The sequence below is a fragment of the Cibotium barometz genome, chromosome 51 (genome assembly GCF_041138505.1).
Source record: "Cibotium barometz isolate CiBa-2024 chromosome 51, ASM4113850v1, whole genome shotgun sequence".
Lineage (NCBI taxonomy): Eukaryota > Viridiplantae > Streptophyta > Polypodiopsida > Cyatheales > Cibotiaceae > Cibotium > Cibotium barometz.
In genome coordinates, this window is record NC_141096.1 from 29,413,240 (window position 1) to 29,419,740 (window position 6,501).

The window sequence follows — 6,501 nt, forward strand, 5'->3', positions numbered from 1 at the left end:
AAGCACCCATGAATGATTAGCAAGAAAATTAGCCAAAGAAGTAAATAGTGCCTTAAGAGATCCATTGAAAGTAGTCAAGAAGGAAGTTGTGCTAAGAGATCAAGAGAAAGTAGTCAACAAGGAAACTGGTTGGGTGTCCATTATATCCAACCAACAACAACTAAGCATGTTGATGAAAGTTCCTTGTGTTATAGAAGAATCTCCATTAGAATTTTCTAGACAAGATAATTTGGTCCAAATAACTTTCCAAGTTGATTAGGTTGGACCCTAGGAAAAAGAGCATTACATAGTGTGCAATGTAGGCCGGTGCTCCTATCTAATCTTGAGAAGCAAACACTCTAGGGCTATGCCCAAACTCTAGAATATGCCAAGGGTCTTGTCCCCTAACTGGAAGAATCATCTGCTCCCAAGCTAGGTACTCTGCTCTTGAAACTATGGGCGTGCCACCTCCAACTATGTCCTCTGCTTCCTCAATCATGTTAAAGTCACTACCTAAGCACCAAAAGCCAGCTAGAGGGAGGGCCTACCATACTAACCTCCAGAAGAGGGCTCTACATTCATGAGCGTTTGGAGCATAGATGTTGAGGAAGCCAACACTATCGTCTCCAATAGTAATGGTAATCCATAGTGCCTACCTTAGGACAATGACTCCTGAGCCAATCCCTGCTACAAGTAGCAGGGATTGGCTCACTGACAAAAATACACACCCCTCCCTCTGTCCTTGTAGGGCCAAAGGATGGGGACTAGAAAGTAAGACTCCTCCCTTGAGGAATCTTCTCGTATCTACGGGTGCGCCCCTTTGAGAGATGATGATCCTGGAAGAAATGAATGTTTATGGGTCCCCCCACTACAGCCCTCTGAAGCTCACCTCATAGGAGGCCTCATCTTTGAAAGCACCGAGGCCCCCTAAACCCTAAATGTTCCATGAAACAATCCGCATATCAATCTCGGTGTGATGCGATGGCACTAGCAGAACTGCCCTCCACTCAAAGAGTCTTGGGCGAGGCCTTAGATGGGGAATAATTAAAATTTGTGTGGGGGCAAAGGCACGCCAGGTAGGCACTAATCTTGTCCTCCATGTGATGCCACTCTGTATGACCATGCACATATGCATGCTTTGGACTCCATCGGGTATCTGGTAAGAGGCGAGAAAAGGTACCAGAATAGAGGTATGCATGAAAACAAAGATCAGCACCTTGAGACTGGAGACTACCATCTCTCCAGCCTAGCCTTGATGGGTTGATCCTCCAAACTCCAATCTAGCCAGAGGTCAAAAATGGGTGAGGATGTTGATGATGCGAAGATAGTAGAGATGTCCCACTAACTCAGGATCCCACTCTGACCTAGGGGCTACACTAAGGGGGAAAGAGAAGGTCATCGAGCCATTATCTCGCGTAGAGGGCCTGGAGTGGTGAAAAACCACACATACACAAATAGGGGCAAGTGTCTCCTAAAAAATATCAGACCCTTCCATCGGCAGACACCGAAAGAGATTGTATTCTACAGACTGTCCCAGGATCCTTGGGGCCCCACTTGTTGGGGACTTTGGAGGGAGAGCGATCACTCGGAAGGCAACGATGGTCATCTCTACCATATCGGAGAATTGATGAATCAAGTAATAGAATGATCCCGCCGGCTATCTCCACACCGGGTTAGGGGCTGTTAGGGGGTGGCAAGAGTGCTATGGAGAGACAGATGGGGGAGGGAGAGGGAGAGAGGATGCAAGGCCCTGTGGTGGGTAAAGTCAGAGAGGCCGGTTGACCTCTAAAAACACTAAGGATAGGGGGGGATTTCAACAAGGGATCGGCCACCATACTAGTGCGGCCAGAGGGGCCCACTCTAATACTAGAGAGGGTGTGTCACCAATGCGAAAGGGCTGAGATAAATGCTTGTAACGGTTCTCTAAAAGAATTGAATCCTCGTGAGATCTGCCAGTGTGGCGTACTTAGTGGTAGCACTTGGCTCTAATGGTTGTTTGGTGGTCTGCGCATGCAGTCCAACCATGTACCACTCACCATTCGTTGGGTCACACAGAGTTGGGACCTGATGCTTTGTTGCCTGAGGTCTTGCTCCTCTCTCTACCCCTCAAGGAGGGTCAGCACGAGAACCGAGGAAAAGAACTATTGAAGGCAATCTCCTGGACTATTGCCAAAGGACAAGCTCTACCTAAGTGACCCATCTGTCTCTGCAAATGAAGCATTGACCTAGGAGGCGAGAATACTTCATGCATTCTTGTATGGGGTCCCCACCACAGAGGCTAGGAATAGAAATACAATGCGGTATTGACTCCAGCGAATGTAGAGGGATGTAATCCTAGCTGCGCTGCTCGAGGGCTGAGGGAGCCGTGGGGGGGGGGATTTTGTCACTCTCTCAATGGCACCACCAATCACCAGGAGAAGAGGAAGGTACTCTTTCCTAAGGTCTAGGAAGCAAACTGTCACTAGGAAGCCTGAAATGCCAGCAAATGGGTCAAAGCCATGCTGCCACCATCATGCAAAGAAGGCATGCGCCGTACATAGTCCAAGGGGACTCAACTGCATGCCTTGGTCTGACGCGGATGGTGAGTCAAACTTTGCCTGGTAGTTTCTACACTCCAGAGGTGGTGAATATCAGTGATCTTTGTAGGTTCTCTGGTGAGGCTGGCCTGAATAAGATCCGTGAGTCTTTCATGTACAGGCTCTACCAATAATTTCATAGACCTTCCCGCATGCATTCCTAACTTCGTAAGACAATCTCCATGCCTCCTTCATACATAGCCGTGCGCTTCTTTTTTTAGCGACTTCACCTGGTGTTCTCAATGTTCCAGGAGCTTCCTGGAAACGACCAGTTCCTCCACATTTTTCTCTCTCCATCACCTTTAAAATGTAAGGTTAATATTAAGGTAATAAGTACCTTAATGTTAACCATAATAAGTACCTTAATGTTAACCATATAACATTAAGGTAATAAGTACCTTAATGTTAACCATATAACATCCTTACACTTTAAGCCCTTATACCACTTTCTTATGTAACAAGTATGCCCAATGCGAGGCTTTAATGTCATCACACCAACACCCACAGCTTCTAACTTAAGGGATCCCTCTAAACAAATTCATCATCATCACTTTATCCGTGATGTTCCTCCACACACATTCATAATGCTATATAAACAACAATGTAAGATGCATTCTGTAGATATAAACCCCCCCTACACTACATATCAAAACATATTAAAAAACCTATCCCAAATGCATCTAGCTACACCCCCCTACACTACATATCAAAACATATTATAAAACCTATCCTAAATGCATCCCATACATCAGACTTTGATGCACAAACTCCAAAGTTTTTACAAATATACATGTTTTTTGGTTCATTTTTCTAACCTCACAACGTACATGTGGGAAATTTAAGAAACTTATGTGCACTCAAGAAACTCCACATGATTACATGTGGGAAAATTGAGGAACTTATGTGGAATCAAGAAACTCCACATGATTACATGTGGAGTTTCTTATTCCATATAAGTTCCTCAATGGAATCACATCTCCTGTGATATTTCTTTCGCAAAAGTAGAGCTACCTTCACCATTCCTTTAGATGAGGATGGGTTCATCACATGCAATGTGTCCAATCACATTGGCCTATGGTCCTTCTACACCGTTCTCATTGTGCTAATGTCTACGTTGACGGATTTTGCCTCAACCCATGTGGCTTCCATGCCTACGCATTTCTCTTCACCATATGATCTTCCATGTGATCCATCCCATTAGATCTCACTTGGATATATGAGCTTTATACTTTTTTGCATCACATTTTGATATTTATCATGCATAATATGGATATTTTTGAGGTATGCTACATGAGCATGTATGTTTTTTGATGGCATTATTCTTCATGTTGTATATGTGATATGGGTGTCATGTATATGAGTTGTATATGTGAACGTGTGGAATTGTTCAATTTATGTGTAGGATTTCAAAATTTATAGCATATGATGTGAGTTAATGTTATGCAAGGTGTCTTTGAAGCAGTATGATCATGCTTCAACATTCTTGTAAACCTTCTATGTGTGCTAGTTGATGAAGTTGCATGGTCAACCTGATTTGTATGAATTATCCCATTAGACTTCACTTGGATGTATGGGCTATATACTTTTTTTCATCATGTTTTGATATTTATTATGCATAATATGGATATTTCATGTGATCCATCCCATTATGGGCTATATACTTTTTTACATCACGTTTTGATATTTATCATGCATAATATGGATATTTTTGAGGTATGCTACATGAGCATGTATGTTTTTTGATGGCATTATTCTTCATGTTGTGTATGTGAAATGGGTGTCATGTATATGAGTTGTAAATGTGAAAGTGTGGAATTGTTCAATTTGTAGGCTTCCAGAATTTATAGAATATGATGTGTGTTAATCTTATGCAAGGTGACTTTGTTTGAAGGAGTATGATCATGCTTCAACATTCTTGTGAATCTTCCGTGTGCTAGTTGATGAAGCTGCATGGTGAAGATGATTTGTAAGAAGCACCAATGGTTAACATTGTTTAAAGACATAAGGGATTACTACATGTATATAATGTGGGCTAGAATTTGGGTTTGCGACAAGAACTAGAATCTACGCAAATATTCCTTACAGGTTTGTATGTTGACTTGTTATAACTTTCGTATATGATGATCAAATCATGTTTGAAATAGAGAAAAGTTATAAAAAACTACTCTTGGTGTCTCAAATCATCCAACTAGTTCGAGTCACATCCCATGTATATGTTTGTAAAATGTCACAATTTATGCAAATAGTTCAAAGAAAATCTCATGGTATAGAGAGCTCACAAAAAATATAAACCCCTCGCTAATGTGTGGTGTTGGTCACTTTACACACTTAAAATTTCCTTTCATGGACTTTTTATCAACAAAAGTCTAGCTAGTTTGATCAAACTTTTATAGTCAAAAGTACAATGGCATGAAAGAAAGAGAGAAAAACAAAGAAAGAGATAGAAAGATATAAAGAAATAAAGATATATAAATAATGTATGTGGAAGGCAATAATGTAGTATGTGACTCAATTCATAAATAAAGACCATAAAAGTTCTATTGCAAATATGTGGTCAAAACCATGGAACAAATAAAGAAATATAACATCCAAATTCAAACAAAAAAATTTTCTAAAACAATAAGTGTTACTTGAGGAGAGTAGGTTATGGGTTGCAAATTTTTTGGGGATAAGTGCACATTCGTTCTAATCATATTAGAAGTTTAGAAATCTTAGTGGTTCAAGCTCAAATATTATAAAATTCACAATACATTTGGAGCAATGGTATCCTTGTGGTTCAGTGTTGCTTGATCATAAAAAGAGGTTCTCCACCTAACTAAAAATGAGATATGTGATGTTAAATGAAAGCAATAATCCATCACTTTTCTTGTGATTTTGAGAATGCCATGTTTGATCTGGTGATTTTAAGAGTGACATGTGTAATGTATTTACAGTGAGCACAAAAGTGTAGTAAATCATCCCACCCTCCCTGGGCTCATCACCTATCACCATAGGCAAAGGTGATTGTGCACCTCCCCCAAAGCATCCACCACCCCTACCTCCCCAAAGCATCCACCACACCTACCTCCCCCACTACTTGACTATCAAGATGTCTCTAAGAAGCCCTTGAGCTATCACCACCTAGTGGTATCGTGAGCATGCTATATGCTGGGGAGACGGCACCATCGATGGAATAGGAGTGCGCTGAGCACTAGGATGAGCTGAAGGGTTAGGACTAGGAAAAGTGGAAGTATGAGGGGTAGAAAAAGTAGAATTGAGAGGGGAAATGAAGGTTCCACCAAAGCAGTGGCTAAGTCTAGTGTTTTTAGAGCTCCTGAGAAAGACAACAAGGTGATGTGGCAAATGGAAAAGCATGAGCACTACCTACCCTTGTATACATTATATAAACAAGTTTACCAGACTACACCCTCAAACTATTCTATGGACCTTGAATTTTTGCAAGGCTACATCTACCAGGTCTGCAACGGTCTAATGAAGTGGTCCATATTTGCTTAGCAAGTTGTTAAGAAGAGAAGTGTTGATGACGATTACACAAAGAAAAAACTTAGCGGATATGCAAGGCAGGTGTACAGTCAATGTCATCTATGAGCTGTGGTGTAATACTATCTCAAGGTGCATGCACTCCGTTGGCACAAGGTAGCATTTATGTGAGGAAGAGGTGGAGGTCTCAGGTCAGGTGGTGCAGACATTGCTGAATGAAATTCTACTGAAGAACGAGTGCATCAAATAAGCTCCATTGCTGGCTCTTCATACAATCAGATAGCAAAGGTATAGGAGGAAAAGTGCATCTTGCATCGCATTGAAGGTGTAATTGAATACCACAACATGATGCGTCCTTCAAATATCATGGCCCGTGATGCACAAGAACAACTAGAGCTATAGCTTGAAGACAAACCTTGTGTCATTAGAGAAGTACTTGAAAAATAAAAGGTTTGTACATGTGTTT